Source organism: Apteryx mantelli, chromosome 7, assembly GCF_036417845.1.
Source record: "Apteryx mantelli isolate bAptMan1 chromosome 7, bAptMan1.hap1, whole genome shotgun sequence".
Taxonomy (NCBI): domain Eukaryota; kingdom Metazoa; phylum Chordata; class Aves; order Apterygiformes; family Apterygidae; genus Apteryx; species Apteryx mantelli.
Window position 1 is genome coordinate 37674588 of NC_089984.1, and position 17861 is coordinate 37692448.

Genomic DNA, 17861 nt, shown 5'->3' on the forward strand with positions numbered 1-17861 from the left:
TGTATTGTTCAAATGTCTTATGTCATTATTTCATAGGATTAAATCTACATTGCAAAAACCATTGGTAATGTAGTAGATTATTGATTAAATCTATTTTTGACTCTTAATGCATTATTTTTTGGCCCATTGGTGCTTTAGATACAGGATTACACATCAAAGAATGCAATCAATGCTGTTTTACTCTCAGTACCTTATGCTGATGTTACATCAGTACATCAGTTTTTGGGAACACACCTATTAAAGGCTATTTATAACAAGGACTTTTTATTGTCTAATAACAAATTCACCTTGTACTATAAACCTTTATGTCATGTACCAATTTAGCTCCCAAGTTAGGGATCGTCACCACTAAATTAACAGGAAGTAACAGCAGTTTCTAGACTCATATGCATTTTAGGAGTCCCTCTGATCCACATTCTCATTTCCTTTTTAAATATATTGAGCAGGGTTTAGAGCAATAGATGAGTTATGTGGGCAGCTCCTAGGTAACTCTCAGGTATGCTATGGAACCACGTATAAAATACTCGCTTCAAGCAATGTTGATAAAGAAATCCTCCACTCATCTGTATCCCCTCTTTTCTAGGCATTCTGCTTAAAAAAAGCAGGTGAGGCAGGGTAACTGAGACAAAGTTACTGAGGACTTAAGGATTCATCTATACAAAAAGGAATTACTTTACTAGGGCACAGACTAGCTTCTCTAATCCAAATCCAGTGTGGGTACACACTGCAGTGCAAGACATCTTAATCCACTTTGAAACTACTCCCTACAACAGGTCCTTTAATATGCACTGCAAGTGTCCACATGGGGAATTAGTGCAAAGAAGTCAACATGCAGTAAACTCACACCATTTCTGCATGCTAAATTCCCTCTGAAAGCCTTTACAGAATTAAAACATGAGGTTAGAAAGAAGGTACAATGACACAGGCAGGAGGTAGTAGGAACAACAGTATGTGTAAAGTGTAAGTGATACTTAGGGAGTGGAGAAGCCAATGCAAATCTTTGTTCGCTTTGCTGAAGAGGTCACTTATCAGGCTTTTAGTAGTCTCCTCTCCAAGAGAGAAAGACTGTAATTTGTTCCACAGCCAGGTGTTCTCTGATGAGGCTGAGCTCTGTTTTCACTTGCTTTTCATAATTGTGCAGTGGCTTCAAGGCAATGTGATTCCTTCAGGCTTGTTGACATCTGGGAAAAAAAAAAGGAAAACAAACAAGATAGTGACTTACTGTCATGTTCCCTTCCCTGTATGACTTAACTGGTCCCACCTGAGATCACTGATTCCCTCTTCTCACCGGAGCACAAATCACCTAACACCAAAATGATAACTTCCACATTTCCTTCTCTGTACCAGAAATCATTACAAATAGACTCTAAATGCGCCAGGCAGTGGGTTAACTCAAGTAAATCTTAAATATCCTTCAGTGACATTATGCCAATCCTGTATATTTAACGTGTGCATACAAACATGCAACATATATTGTAAGTGTGTCTGTGTGCATACATATGCAGATACTTAGGACACATGCTCCTGCATATGCTTCCACACCTGTATACATACACACCGCTTATTTGCATACTTGTATACATAAAAAATGATATATTATGTTCTCATTGCCTTCAGTGGGTTTTGGATCTGGCCCATCTTGCAAACATATTGGACTATATTTCACACGCACAAATTATATTCATGTAGATCCTATGTAAGTATACATCCTATCTTTGGTGGAGGAGTGGCTGAATTAATTTATCAAAGCAGTGCTTATTTTTGCTAATAGGAAAGAGAAGTTTTCAGTTATTACCCTGGATTCTTTTCTTCTTTTTTTCGTCTGTGAAGCAAACAATTCCCATTTTGGGAAACTGTAAATACATAATCCCAATCATATAATTTTTCAGAGTAAATACCATACCATAATTTGCCAGCAGACACTGCAAAAGCTATACCATGGGTACCTACAGAGTGCAGGATGACTATGCTAATTAGAGAACTGCATAAAATAAAACAACCCAAATCTCTACTGAAAATAACTATTATATTTGCATTTATTAAATTATAGTTAAAAAAATATTGCCTGAAGTCATGCTGGAAGAAGACAGAGAATGAAATCACATTTAAAAATTGAATTTAAAGGAACTGCTAAGTAACCAAATTGGCTATTCGTCAGCACATACAAATTCCTGAACACCAGTTCTAACACTCACTATTATTTTCTAGGAAGAATGTTTAAGAGACATCAACATCTTGCTGTTTCTTAGATCCAAATGCAATTGGAGTGCAGGGGAGGGCTGCTTCTATTCTCTTCTCCCCCATTTAGACATCATTTAGATCCTGTTGTGCAATTACTTGGACTTACGTCTATTACCGGTACTTCTATTACTGATACATGAGTAATGCCCTTGGCCTCTGGCAACAGCTGTATTCTGCCTTCATGATCAGACAGCTACAGTCCTGCATAGTACGAGGCTGATACAAAAATCGGTTGAAGTCAGCGGAGAAATTCCCACTGATTTCAGTGGACGTTGGATCCATCTGATATTACAAGCACATTGGGTTGCATTTTATACACACGTGAATTGCAAGCCTGTATGTTATTAGATAAGGTCTGCTTTCTGTGAGTTACCAGATGCATTGCTCTCTTTTCACCCCTGTGCTTTCAGCAGATGAAAGATCCAACTGTGAAGAGCTGCTCAGTTCAGAATTCAAATCTGAACTTCATCAAACACAACATTTCAGTGTGAGGTTTGAGTTTGAAATCATTATACATATAGGAAGCAGCTGGGAAGTTTGAATTTGTGTCTCAGATTCACCAGAGCGCAATGAGGTACTGGGACGAAGGCCTTTTAGAGCATGCACTGCTTAGCAACAAGATCTGTAGTTTCTGCAGAGCAGAATAATTTGTAGGTGCTCTGCTATTCTTACACCTATTATGCTCATAGCTGATCTGAGAAGTGGAGAATTTGAAGAGCTCTTAGTAGGTCCATGGCAAAGTCAGAGCTCCATGTCATATTTCCTAAAATCGAGCCCTGGCTTACAGTCCCTGGGTTTTATTCATAATTCAGCCTGTGGCACGTGGAGGTCAAGTATTACTGTAACAAGTAAAGACAGTGTAACCCACAATGGTCAAGGAGGTACCATGCCTGGCCTGTATTTTCAGATGAGACTCTCATTTGTACTGTCATTTTTAGGAGGGTCCTTTAACTTTTTGTACACCTACTTCACCCCTAGTCCCCACTCTGTGGGCCCTTAAGAACAACAGCTTCGTTTGAGCACATTGCCCAGCACAAAGTTGCACACCTTAAACAAAATTACAATATATACAGTGAAGTATTCTGCCAAATTGGGAAAGAAGTGTCAACTTCAAGCACAGCCCTAGCTATATAGTATAATATATAGTATAGTGTATATATATAGTATGAGACTTGTATTTCACAAATGTACTATCAATGCCCTTTTTTTCCCTTTGGTTCTACTTTTGCATAAAGCAACTGTGAAAACTACAGAATGATTTATTTTGATTAGATAGACTAGGAATGCAAACTGCTTTTAAAAAAGCAGTTTAATAACAGTTTGGTACCTAGCCACAAAGAGAAAGAAAGATCAGATCTGTGCACTGTAATTTTTACAGTCCAGAACCTCTGCACCAAATCTGAAAAATAAAGAAAATCAAGTACAGAAAGGATTGTGATCAGATAATACCAAGTGCATGGATAGGGGCTGAAGCAAAATATTCCTTCAGTTCCTTGATAAATTATGTTACTCAGACAGAGAAAGCTGAGGCTGTAAAATTAAGCAATGAAACTAAAAACAGAAACCCCCAATGCAAAAACTGTTGTCAGGCTTTTGACACACACATATAACAGACACTGGAGTATTAAAAAAACAGAGACACTCATATCAGCTCGGGAACTCCACTATAATTTAGTCTGAAGTTATTCACAAACATTATCAATATTTCTGAGTTTACACTCGCACCTTTGACTGTTGACTCAAAGCATCTAGTCTGGTTCATGCTACTGGTAATGTTTACACTTTGGAATCTATTATGCATAGAAAAATTAGGGATTATCTTTGACCTGGGTCCCACATATTTTTATGCAAAACTAAATAATAGGGTTATTTATTCATTTAATCAATTCCATATATTTGCCATAAGCAGGCCTGATTTCTTCTGAGGTCACAATCAACATCGTACTTTTAGGAGGACATCTGGTTGACTATTAACACAGCTCCTGGTTGGCATTCAAACAGTCCTGAACTCTCATATCTTTTCTCATGTTATCAGCACTACATGTTAAAATGGGTTATTCATTATATGGAAACATCAAAAGAAAAGTCATTATTGGGGTAGTCCAGGCATGTGTAATTCTGAACCTCTTAAATGGGGAGAGATGTGTGTATTAGAAAGGTAAAAGTAAAAACCACAAAATGTTCTACGCTCAAATGTAAAAATAAAAGGATTCTAGGTGATGAAGGTATCTGTAGACTCTCTCTGCCCACTGTGTGAACTGGACAAAATTTATATAAAAGGTAACTGTCACTTTGTGACTGCTTGGAGTGCAGACAGTTGAAGGTTTTGTATGCATGCGAAAGACCATTTTGACATCCTTTAGAGTCCACAGTTATAATCCTCACACCCTGTGTTATGGTGTGCAGTATTATAGCTTACAATACTGTATTGCTGTACTGTATTGCTATTGCTATGCTGTTGTATACTGTATTGCTATACTGCTGTATTGTACTATTGCTGTACACTAGTATTGCAGCCTAAATCCAAGAACTGCCTCAGTTTACCTTAAAGATCTTTGCATAACTAAAATTCTGCTTTTCCATATACTTACATATTCTCAAGTTTCATCCTACTATCACATTAATAAATCTGTTTATTTCAAATAGTATGTGTTTCAGAGGACATCATCAGTGGCTTTAAAAATTAATGATTGCTAATGTCCTGCAGTCCAAGATTCTGAACCTTAAAGAACTTCATGAATATCTTGGATAATGAATTAATTCTCTATTTCACAGTCTATTTGGGATTGTTGGAAAAAGAGAAATAGAAAGGCAAAGAATATCAAATACATTTATCCACTTAAATCTATTAGTAACTGGGTTTAAGAAAAGTGAAAGCATATTAAGTCCTTTTAGAAGAATAAGAGTTGATGTGGTTTAAAAATAACAGATATCCTTTCTAATGAGGGACAGTTAAGCAGTATATCCCAGAAGTTAATGCATTCAAAGCTTTGAATATCATACTAGGAATAGATTTGTTTATTCTATTCAGGCAAAATGCAATGAAGAATAACCAATATATTTTACTGAACTTCAATGTCATGCTGGTGTATAACATCTTAATAAAAACAGAAGTGATTTTATTATTAGCAAATGCAGAAGTAGGAGTGGAGGAAAAAGCATCAGATCCAAGTAGGAGGAGGAGAAGCAACAGTTAACGTAATGGATACCTATGACAAACAGCAGAGACCTGGTAAGGATCATCAATATTTAATGACTGGAGTAACTATATCCTCTTTCAGCTGATGAAGATTGTATAGAAGCAGATGGAGTAAAATGCTAACAAACACTATGTACCAAATGTAACAGGAGATGTGAAAGCTCATCAGTATTGTGCTGTCGTGAGACTAATTGCCAGGGTGCCTGGAACTTTTAACAAGTGTGTTCCTCCCCCCCCACCCCCCTTTCTCTTTTGACTAGAGATTATATTTTATTTATTTATTTAGGTTTTAACACCTCCTCTTGTGATCTGGAGGCAAGAGGAATCACTTTCAGCATCAGTACAATGCCTCATGCAAAAAACTCTTGTAGCTGAACATCTGCTTGACAGAAGGCTCCCTAATCTCTTCACTGGTGGGAGCTACATGCCAGTTTGGGGACTCTTTCTCATAGTTTATGTGGCAGAAGTAAAGTGTTTAAGCATTCACAGGACACACCAGAGAAGAGAGATCTGTGAATCTGTGAAGATTCATAAGCTGTCTGTACAGAAACTCTCCAGCAAAGCTGACGTAGCATGCTGAAATTAGCCAAAGACTCGTGCGAAATAGGCAATACTGGTCTGGCCCGGCCTGGCCTGGCCTGAGGACAGCTTACAGCCTTCAGACGGTGCTGCTGAGTGTGCTTGCTGCAGGAAACACACAAAGGATTCAGACAGGTGTCTTCTAAAGATGTAAAAAAAGGCTTTGAAATTTGTGTCCAGCAATTAAAGCTTGAGTATAGAGGTTGTCTGTAAGAATTGGAGAATGTTGCTCTTCTAGAAAGAGGAAAGCTGTATTTCATGATATTTTGGGCTGCTTTGGAGGAAGAGGAGGCTATAAGGAAAAGGGAGAAACTAGGAACAAAAAAGGCCTGGCAATCTAAATCTTAAGGGGAAACAGAATCGTTGCAGGAGTCTCTAAACAGCTGGACAGGAGGTTGGATCGTGATGAGGTAGGAGAGTACCCTGTGAAGCAGTTTTAAAATAAAAGGCACTACAGCAAGTAGTAGTGTCCTTGCAAGTACTGTGTCTTCATCATTCAGATTAGAGGTTGCATTTTCTCCACTAATCAGTGTTAGGCAGTGGAGACTTCATGGTAGGGTGAAAAGCAGCCCTGTGGCATGATATGTGCAGGTATCCTGGTACTTATGCTTCATCTGAAACAGAAAAGCTCTTTTGGCAGGGAAATAATTAGGGATGATATATACTTTCTAGCAATATATTGCAGGTGGACATTGATTCTTAGGTACAGGAGAAACTCCCCTGAGATCTGCAGGAAAGTCACAGGCTACCATATAGCAGAAAAAATACTGACAGAAAAATTACATAAGCTGATGGAATTGCACAGAGAAGACAGGAGATAAGAACAGCGTCATAGATTCCTCTGTGGCTAGTCCAAACACAAAGCAAAGAGTAGGTGCAAGAAGAGTATCTACCACTCAGAAGTTGCTATCCATAATAACATGCTTTTCAACCAGCGTCAGAAAAGGAAGTTTGAAAGCAAGAATGGATGCAAGGAAAAAATGAAAAAGAACTCTGTAAGAATGTCAGAGGAAAATAATTTCTCCTAAGCTGGGAACTGATGCACATGGATAGTTACCAATAAAAACCATCACTATATAATAGGGAGATCTCAATGTATAGCTTCAAAGATTTAAAGTTGCATTTCCTCGTCTTCCTATCTCTTTTAGAAGATTCAGTTTTTCACCCTGCCAAGGCTGGATTGTGCTTATCAGCAGCTCCAGGCTTTATGTCTCAATGCGAGTAGTCAAATGTCTAAATGTAGTTTTGTATTTAACTAAGGAGAAAATAAACCGGAACTGGTATCAGTGAAAATAAAACCTTCCAACTTGCAATCCACCAGTGAGAGAGACCATGATCCTGTCCCCAGCTGAGGCAATGGCAGAACTTCTCCAGGCATCAATGGGCCTGGGACAACCTTTGGAGAACGCAGCTGTGAAACGGAATGCCGTCTGTTTGCTGCAGTAACAATCAATAAAGCAGTCTCCATTCTTTAAGAGCTATGCGGTTCCTTTCTCCTTCCTCTCCATGAAAAACCCCAGTGATTTAAAGGCAGATCTGTTCATATGAATGGCTAGAAACTTGCTGCCAAAGTTTTAAAGGAAAACATATTTTTCAGAGCTGAAATTGCAACCCACCCCCCCCGGAGGGCCATGCCTGAAAGTCCAGTGACAGTGCGATAACAGACTTAGACCCTGATGGTGTCTTCTGACTACATAATTTCTTCATTGTTTTTGTTACATTGGCATTCAGTAGCATCTAGCAGCTCCGAGCAACATGAAGTAGTATCTATCTCATCTCTCATTTGCCACAGAGGAGGGAGTTGCAGGCAGGTTCTGCGATTTGCGCAGTCACTTAGAGAATCCTGCCCAGAGCAAGGAACTGAGACCTTTCTCCTGAGTCACAGCTCAGCACCTGGGCTGCAGAAGTGGCTTCTTTCTAAAGGGCTTGATTTTGAAAGACAATTGTAATCTGTGTAGTTGTGTGCTTGCAGGCAACTGTGAGCACAATGGTAGGATTCTTCAGGTTGCCTAATAATTAAAAATTTTGCATTTTTGATGCATTTACCTCTTGTATGCTCCTAGAAATCATATGGAAGCATATAACTGTACTTGCAAACGTAATTTTCTCTCAAGCAGAATTTTGAATATTTAGTTCAGAGCATTCATCATCTGTAAAGGCAGGTAAGTTTGTGAAGTTAAGGCCTTGGAGGTGTATTCAAAATAATGTAGTCTCAATCCACTTTCCAGGTTAGTTAACTTACTTAGAAACAAACTCAGTTTTCTTCCTGCATCTGTTTGCAAAGTCCATGAAATGATTTGCACATGTATGTTTCACCAAACAAATATTCCAATGCCCTTTGCAAGAACAAATAGACCCTAATAATGAATGTACATCTACCAGTCAGACAGGCATGTGAAACTAATGCTTACTGCAGCACGCTACAAGAACCAAACTCTGCTCTGTCTGAAAACCAGTAAGAAATAAAAGGCATCGTCAGAGCTATCTTTCCAAGCTAAACTAAGAAAAATTAATAAATGTAGTTCCATGATCAGGATTTAACTCACAATAAGATTTTTTTGAAATACTCAAGAGTCTTCAGGCTGATGAGATATTATGCTTTTGCTGGTTTTAATATTATTGTTTCTGTCTCATTTTAGGTTACTCTCCAGTGTTTATTATTAATTCAAATTCTCACTATTAAAGGGAAGATATTATCCATATGGTTGACATGCTGCTCAGTATGTTCATAAGTTCTCCAACATTTTGATTAACACTGACAGAAAACCCTTTGAAAACATATGGCCCTATATACATCCTGTCATTTCTAATAATAGGGTACATTCTTCAGTACATTTTCTTAAGAAGATGAATTCAGTCATATTTTAGAAACATGCTAATACTTTGTTAATTAGTCCTTTGAGGTCAGGGGGAAAGAAAAGACTGAATGAAAATAAACTTTTCCTTGAGCAGACACCATGAGTACTGTAGATAATTTGTGCAACAGAAAAACGTGATATCTATGAGTAATGGTCTCTATATACAGCCAGATTTCTTAAACCAATTAGCTTCTGGCATATTCCTAAAGATATTCCCGCTGTATTCGATATGCCAGACCTTTACAGCTTTAGCTTGAAGACTGATTTTAATGCTAATTTCACTGATTAGGTCAGTATTTTATTTCTGGTGTTGAATTTCTATATTTATATCAATTGTTTCCCTTCTCTAACACCATTGGGATATCACAAGATCTCAGCACTCTTCTCCCTTACACAGACAGGTCCAATACCAAACCTATTGGAGGTATTGTTGACTTAAATTCACTTTGGCTTACGTGGTAACATGGCAAATATATATGTTAGCATTTGTGTCCGTAGACTATTTCCACCACTCCTGCTCTGCTGGGATTTTCATCCATTCCTTTCACCATGACTCTAGGAATTCCCCCTCCATGATCTCTTTTAACCTTCCTTCTCCTCACGTAGCTACTTGTACGAACTATCCTCAGACTCCATCAGCTCCATATTTGTTCAGCAAGAAGGCTGCTTAGACTGCATATTCTTTAATATGATACTTCAAGATGTGACCATGCAAAAATGAGTCAGTTAATCTCCTTGAGAACTATACAGCATAGTAGTACCACAAATATATTTTTAAAAGATGAGATATCTATATTGCAACTTTGTAGACCTGCATATTTTCATAAAACACACTCATAGAACACACAGAAGTTCAAAATAAAACTGCTCAAGCACTTTCCCCCCATTTATTTATTAAGGCTAATAAAGAAATTATATCAAAATTGCAAAATTATTATCACAATGATTTCAGTTAGCATCTTTCATTTCTTTCTTTCTCCCTCTTCTCATTCAGGAAAAAAACATCCACATGCAATTTGACTCTCAAAAAATTCAAAAAGGGCTAGATTTTTTTCCTTTTTCCTCTGTATCTCCTGTCCCTCCATTTGCTCCTGCTCTTCTTCCCTTGGGAGAAGTCCCTGTCTGAACTACATCACTGTAACATTTCTGGGCAAAAGCTATCAGTCCTTCTGAAACTCCATCTCCAACTATTACTACAGAGAGGTTACTGCAGGCGCATCAGATCTCTCCTTCTCAGGATTCCTTTCAAAGAGAATATCAAGTGAAATTCATGGTCTTGATCTGTAGGGAGCTAAGTAGGAGAAGCCTAGTGTGTCTGAAAGATCTTTGGAAGTTGCAGGATGAGATTATCAACACTCCCATTCCTTAAGGACAGTGGAACTTTTCAACCCCTAATCAAACCTGACCCACACTGCAGACAAAAGTTCCCTCCAGCATTTCTCTCTTGAAGGACCAGTCAAGACAAAGGAAATAAATACCATTTAAAAGCTACATATTTTCCATTTCAGGTATAAAGCACATTTCTTTGATTTTACCTATACCAACATGCATGAAAATGGCATTAATATAAATAATGAAACTGAACCAAACGCCTTGTAGACAATGGAATATCATCTTGCATATGTCATATTCTTCCTAGGAAACAATGTGAGAAAGAATGAAAGACCTCTAATGGAGGTTAGCATTGCCATTCAGTGCTACTGAAATAAAAAGATAGGACCATAAGGAGAACAGTGCAAGGACTAGAATAGATTAAACCCCTCAAACATTGATGGAATATCAAAATAATTAAAAAACCAAGCAAACAAAAATATCTTTATATTCATTTTTGCCAAAATTCTATGCATCTTCTGTGAAAGTTTTTGCCCCGCTGTACTGATAAGAGTTTCAGAAGCAGTAATTTTACTCTCTCCAGTCAGTTAAAGTGTGATCTTCGCTCTTTTCTACACCCTGATAATTTGTACCTGCCTAGTCAGAGCTGCCCATCCACCTTGCCTTGCTTTTTTAGAAACCGAAAGACATGAAGCGCCTTCAGACCAGAAACACACAGCAGCCTTGCAGATAACTACTTACTACTAATAAAACTGTGCCTCTGATATTCTGTTTATCTCATGATACTCCTCATATTGCCACACTGTTATTTCACTTTGTTTTTTTCCTTTGGTTCCTTTGCACATGATACTGAAAACTTGAAGACTGTTATCAGTTTAGGAAAAGCGTATTAAATGGAAAAGATTAAGCTTTTGGCCTGAATCCAGCAAGCACTTAAATGCATGAGTAACTTTTTACTCCCATGAGTAGTGTCTTTGAAGCCAATGGGACTAGCGATGCATGTAGAGGAAAGCACATTTGTATAGATATTGGTAAGAGCAGGCTCTCCTACAAGATTTCCAAGTTCAAAAGCTGTGCCTGCACTTAGGTATGTGTGTGTGTGCTCAAATCCATAAGACATTAACATACTATACATACTCACTACACCTTTTCCAAATATCACAGCTTTATTGCTATGTTATTATTTTTTCCTCTCTAAAACCACAGTTAGGCAGATGTTCTTCATTTTTTTCTACCTATGCACAAGATTTAAACAGAGTCAGGTTACAGTTTTTCAGAAGAGAAAATTAAACAAATCAATGTTTCATTTACTATAAGGCACAGGGCTTGGAAATGCCTAACCAGATTCTCTTCAGACTGTCATAAAATAGGCCTAGAAAGATCAGTCGCCAAGTGTAGCAACTTTTATTCCCCAGTGGAAAAGTCATCTTGTTTTCTAAATCTCCATCTTTCTCTTCCTAGTACTGGGAAACAAGTGGCTACCATTTCATCACCATTTGCATCCTATGTAAAAGTCAGTCTTAAGCTCTTCACAAACGTAACCTATATTTAAACCTTATGTTGCAAGGTTTAAGCCAATCACCAATACCAATGCAATACAGATATTAAAAGTTGCTATCCTATGAAAAACTCTAATGCTAACTTTGGTTTTGTCTCATATAAGAAAGAAACACTTGTAATATTTAAAAAAATCATTTAATGGAAAATATGTAAAATCCTCTAATTAGGATGCACCAAAAATTTCACTTTGGCACTTCTAACCAAACAAAATAATGCAGCACTCCAGAATCTAAATATTTATTTTCTATTTATTGTGAGAATTTACTGATAATAGAGATGCCTCTGTGCTCTATGAAAATAGGGGCTTAGCAGCCCCCTAATGCTCCTATTTTCAACTATCAAGATGATGCATCCCTGAAGGGATGAAAACAGACAGCAACACAAGAGATGTAGTTCTACCAAAGAAATTACTTTACAAGGAAAATGGGACCATGAGGTACCCGAATTAAAATTTCTAAAATCTGGTCTGATCTAGTATAGCATCCTGTATGCAGAACAACCCTGTGATGAATAAGGTCACACACTGCGAGCTGACACACATGTACTAAAATTTTCTGTTGGGTTAGCTTTATCCTCCATGGATTTCAGGAAAAGTTCTTGCTGAGAACCTGTGATCTTCTGCAAATAAAGCATCATCCTTAGCCCATGTCATTGGGTGTTACACAAAATAAAACAGAACTATTAATAGCTGAATATGGTAGATTGGCCATATCATACTATGTCATTCACACAGTACAGTAATATACTGCGGGGGAGGGGGGTAATTAACTTTTTACTTCCTACTCTGAAATGCACTAAAAAGGAAACCCTTGTTCATACACATTTATATAAGATAGACCAGTAAACAGATTTTCCTATGACAATAAATATTTGCAAGATGAAGTAGGCTTATATCTAAGCTGGCTGATTCAGGAGGAAAAAAATCAGTGGGCCTGCAAAACTCATTTCTCAGGATGATGAAGCTCCCTGGTATGGATTGCAGTACCTTATTTGGCAGATATTTGTTTCCTAGCTATTACTGCCTGCTGAATATTTTAAATCTGGAGTAATTTTAATATGCATGCCAAGCTTAAAATAAACCTTTTAACTTTTTTTCCTTTTGATTATTTTTGTTAAAGATATTTTTGTCTTCAATCTTCCATTTCAATCTTGGCCTTTTAAAAGGCCATCTTCAATTTTAAAATCAGCCTTAATTATTAGACATTTTGTCTCTTACTTGGCAACACTTGGAAACTTGGCAACACTTGGCAGCTTACTTGGAAAGGGAGACAGGCCACTTGGGAGGAATATAGGAATGTTGTCAGAGTATGCAGGGATGTGACGAGGAAGGCTAAGGCCCATTTGGAATTAAATCTGGCAAGGGATGTCAAGGACAACAAGAAGGGCTTCCTCAAATACATCAGTAGCAAAAGGAAGACTAGGGAAAACGTGGCCCCATTGATGAATGGGGTGGGTGCCCTGGTGTCGAAGGATGCAGAGAAGGCAGAGTTACTGAATGCTGCCTTTGCTTCAGTCTTTACTGCTAAGGCCAGCTCTCAGGAACCCCAGACCCTGGAGACAAGAGAGGGAGTCTGGAGAAAGGAAGACTTTCCCTTGTTCGAGGAGGAGTGGGTTAGAGATCATTCAGGCAAACGTGACACCCACACGTCCATGGGCCCCGATGGGATGCACTCATGAGTGCTGAGGGAACTGGCAGATGTTATTGCTAAGCCACTCTCCATCATCTTTGAAAGGTCATGGAGAACAGGAGAGGTGCCTGAGGACTGGAAGAAAGCCAATGTCACCCCAGTCTTCAAAAAGGGCAAGAAGGAGGACCCAGGGAACTACAGGCCAGTCAGCCTCACCTCCATCCCTGGAAAGGTGATGGAGCAGCTCATCCTGGATGCCATCTCCAAATACGTGGAGGAAAAGAAGGTGATCAGGAGTAGTCAGCATGGCTTCACCAAGGGGAAATCATGCTTAACCAATCTGATAGCCTTCTATGATGGAATGACTGGCTGGGTAGATGAGGGGAGAGCAGTGGATGTTGTCTCCCTTGACTTCAGCAAGGCTTTCGACACTGTCTCCCATAACATCCTCATAGACAAGCTCAGGAAGTGGGGGCTAGATGAGTGGACAGTGAGGTGGATTGAGAACTGGCTGAATGGCAGAGCTCAGAGGGTTGTGATCAGCAGCACAGTCTAGCTGGAGGCCTGTAGCTAGCGGTGTCCCCCAGGGGTCAGTCCTGGGTCCAGTCTTGTTCAACTTCTTCATCAATGACCTGGATGAAGGGACAGAGTGCACCCTCAGCAAGTTTGCTGATGATACAAAACTGGGAGGAGTGGCGGATACCCCAGAGGGCTGTGCTGCCATTCAGAGAGACCTGGACAGGCTGGAGAGGTGGGCAGAGAGGAACCTCCTGAAGTTCAACAAAGGCAAGTGCAGGGTCCTGCACCTAGGGAGGAATAACCCCCTGCACCAGTACAGGTTGGGGGCTGACCTGCTGGAAAGCAGCTCTGCCGAGAAGGACCTGGGAGTGCTGGTGAACACCACGTTAAGCATGAGGCAGCAATGTGCCCTTGTGGCCAAGAAGGCCAATGGTATCCTGGGGTGCATGAGGAAGAGTGTTGCCAGCAGGTCGAGGGAGGTGATTCTCCCCCTCTACTCAGCCCTGGTGCGGCTGCATCTGGAGTACTGTGTCCAGTTCTGGGCTCCCCAGTACAAGAGGGATGTGGCACTACTGGAGAGAGTCCAGCGAAGGGCTACGAAGATGTTTGGGGGACTGGAGCATCTCTCATATAAGGAAAGACTGAGAGAGCTGGGCCTGTTTAGCCTGGAGAAGAGAAGAGAAGACTGAGAGGAGATCTTATCAGTGTATACAAATATCTGAAGGGAGGGTGTCGAGAGGATGGAGCCAGACTCTTCTCAGTGGTGCCCAGTGACAGGACGTGAGGCAACGGGCACAAACTGAAACACAGGAAGTTCCATCTGAATATGAGAAAACACTTCTTCACTGTGAGGGTGACAGAGCACTGGAACAGGTTGCCCAGAGAGGTTGTGGAGTCTCCTCTGGAGATATTCAAAACCCACCTGGACGCGATCCTGTGCAACGTGCTCTAGGTGACCCTGCTTGAGCAGGGGGGTTGGACTAGATGATCTCCAGAGGTCCCTTCCAACCTCAACCATTCTGTGATTCTGTGTCTCTGCTTATATACTGGAAAAAATAAATTGCAGCAGTAGTAAATTTGAATGTGTTAATCAGTAAATTTGAGTTAATCTGTCAATAAACAAAGGAATAAACAAAAATTAACAAGAATTTAAAGCTAGTTTGAGCAGTGCTTTGAAAGTATCCTAAAGCACTGCTTAATTAAAATGGAACAATTTGGAAATATTCATCAGGTTTTCAAAGGTGCTCACAAAGCACTGAAAGTTTCCTGAGCAGCTTGACCTGTCTCTCATAAACTTTTTTTTCTGATTTAAAAAAATAATGCAAAACATAGTGCAAAAAAAGTCAGCAACCAAACCCTGTATTTGGTGGCTCACAAAACTTGCATGAACAAGAGTTTTGTGTGTGAAACTATCAAACTGGGGCTAGGGCTGGGACTTTGGAGGGGGAGAATATGGAGCAAAACAGAGAAAAGAAACAGCTGAATTAGTACACTGAGAAAAATATGAACTATACTTGCATGTATACCAATGTTCAAAAGATTTTCTAGGTGCATTTTGGATATGTAGCTGCTCTCTTGAACATTATTTACATAGCCATCCGGACTTGTAACATATCTGCAGGAGCCATTTTGTACTGTCAGGTAAATTATACCCCATTGAAAAGAAATTTATAAATGGCAGAAACCATTTCAGAGTAGCTCTCTCAGTCTAATGGATAAATAACAAGCTGTTTAAAAAACTGTCTATATGTATATGCCCCAAGAGAGCACAGCAGCCTTTCTTAAGTAGAGTGTTTTTATTATCCTTGATTAATTTTTCTTAGAAAACAAAATAATATGTTGAAACAACAATAATGTTGCACATACTAAAGCTGGGAAATTCAAAGTTATGGCTGACACTGATTCTAATTCATGCAGCTGAAAACTCTTAGCCTAATCAACCATTTCACTACCACCACTGCTAAAAATCTAAATTATTTAAAACCTTTTATTTCAGTGAGTAAGCTGTACTTAAATTAATCAGGCATACTATATTGCCAAATCCTTCTGTGTGTCCCCTCCACTCCTGTAGAAGTCAATTGACATAAATCAAGCAATTTGTGCTTGCTGGAAAAAATTGGACTCTCATTTTCTGTGACATAAACTGTAAATAAATTCTCCAACTTCAGGAGAATTAGTTGTATTTTTATCATGCTGTATTTGCAGAGATTTTGGCCTTTTACTTTAAGCTGGATTGTTTCTGACTAGGACAACTTATCTCTTCTCCCTTTTCATTTTTTCCCAGTTGTATCTATTTGATCAGTTTTTCATATTTAAGTATGCAATGTGTGTTTTATGTTGAAAGAAAACTAGATTATTAAAGGATGGTGGAAAAAAACTAATGTCAGAACAAAGGAAATAAATATGCTTGGATTATTTTGCAAGATGGACAGAGGGAGTGTCTATGAATATACATGCAAATGAGGCTGTCCAAAAACATGTGTAGGGGTTGATGTAAACACCACTGATATCAACAGAAAATGGTTCTATCAACTTCAGTGAACACTGAATTAGAAACTTATTTTGCAAACTGCAAGAGATACTTGGGATAGAGTTCTTGCACCCAGGTACCTGTAGAAACCAATACAGGCCCTTTTGATTCAGTGGTAGATGCAAGCAGTGAGGTCACCAGCTCAGCTGAGACATCTCTTCTGCCATCCCCAGTATTGCTGTGACAGAATTCTCCGGGGTTGTTTGAAAGCTCAGTGAAATCTATTTTGTAGTATATGACCTAGCTTTCAGAGCAACTTTTGCAGAGACCTACTGCTCTGATTCCTGATAAAGTCTAGGGCTCTTCTATCTACAGTAGAGGCAGTCATCCAGAACCAAGGTTCAGCGTTTTGGTAAGTGTTCCAAAGAAGAACAAATAAGGCTTCCACCTTTCTGTGCTCCGTGCTATTTCACCGTTTTTTCCTCTTCCATTGCCTTTTCTCTAGGGGTCAAGACTTTTCTAACCATGACCCCTCTTGTTCCTAACGCACAGTTATATATCGTTTTTGTGTTCTTCCTATCTATCCTTTCTACTTTTCTTTCAGGTAGTTCCATTTAGTGCTATCGTGTTTTTTTCCCGTAAATATTCTCTTTCAGCTCTTGATACCTCTTATTGTCACCGGAGTCATACATTCTGCCCCTTCTCACAGTAATCTCATGACCCTCAGGTAATGTGCAATACTAAAATAGATGGAAGCCCTTTCTCCTTCCTCGGCCAGCACCTAGTTTCCAGCCCTGCTAACATTATATGCCTGGGGTTGAGCTAAGATGAGTTCCACAGAAAAGATAAAACTTTCTCAATTTCTTCAAGACTGAGACCAAAAGACAAGGGTACAGTACTTTAAGAATAGCTCTCCATGAAACAAATCATTTTACTGTCAAGAGCATAGAGTAATCTTCTAGCATTTTGTGAGAGATTCAGAAGTATACTGGAGAAGCTGAAGATGATGCTTTTACATGCAGAGTCTTAAAACACAAGTATTTGACTTGATTTTTTTTTAAATTCAATGTCACTATGGCATGCACAGGTGCAAATAAAGCAAAACTGGGCTTGATGACTGAATGAGCTGACGCTACTGCTGCTTTTAAAATACTATTGAAATTAAAACCTACAAGCAAAATAAAAGAGAAAGCTCTGAAGCTCACAATATCATGTCTATAACTATCAGAAGCAGCCATGAGGATGGAATTTCCATCATGTAAGAAATTCTGAAATTTCAAAACTTGGTCACATCTTTGAAAAGTTTGTGTCTTGTGAAAGCAGTCTTTGTTCAGGTCCCTTAGTTAAAAATGCCTTTGCTGTCAGTGCTAACTCTTCCTATACACAGGACCCGTTTATCAAGTCCTGTCATCTAGGTCAAATGGCAAGTAATGTGACTGAACCAGAGCAGGCTCTGTGATTTATAAATCAATTGC

At 39.0% G+C, this 17861-nt stretch overlaps 1 protein-coding gene across 1 annotated transcript in view; it reads right to left on the reverse strand.

Annotated features, from left to right (window-relative positions):
- Positions 1 to 1103: 1103 nt before the first annotated feature.
- Positions 1104 to 17861, reverse strand: part of RAB11FIP2 (RAB11 family interacting protein 2) — a 93307-nt gene continuing 76549 nt past the window's right edge. Inside the window, exon 11 of the transcript XR_010884758.1 lies at positions 1104 to 1181. The gene's annotated coding sequence lies outside the window, so the exon portion shown is untranslated. The remainder of the gene's footprint in view (positions 1182 to 17861) is intronic.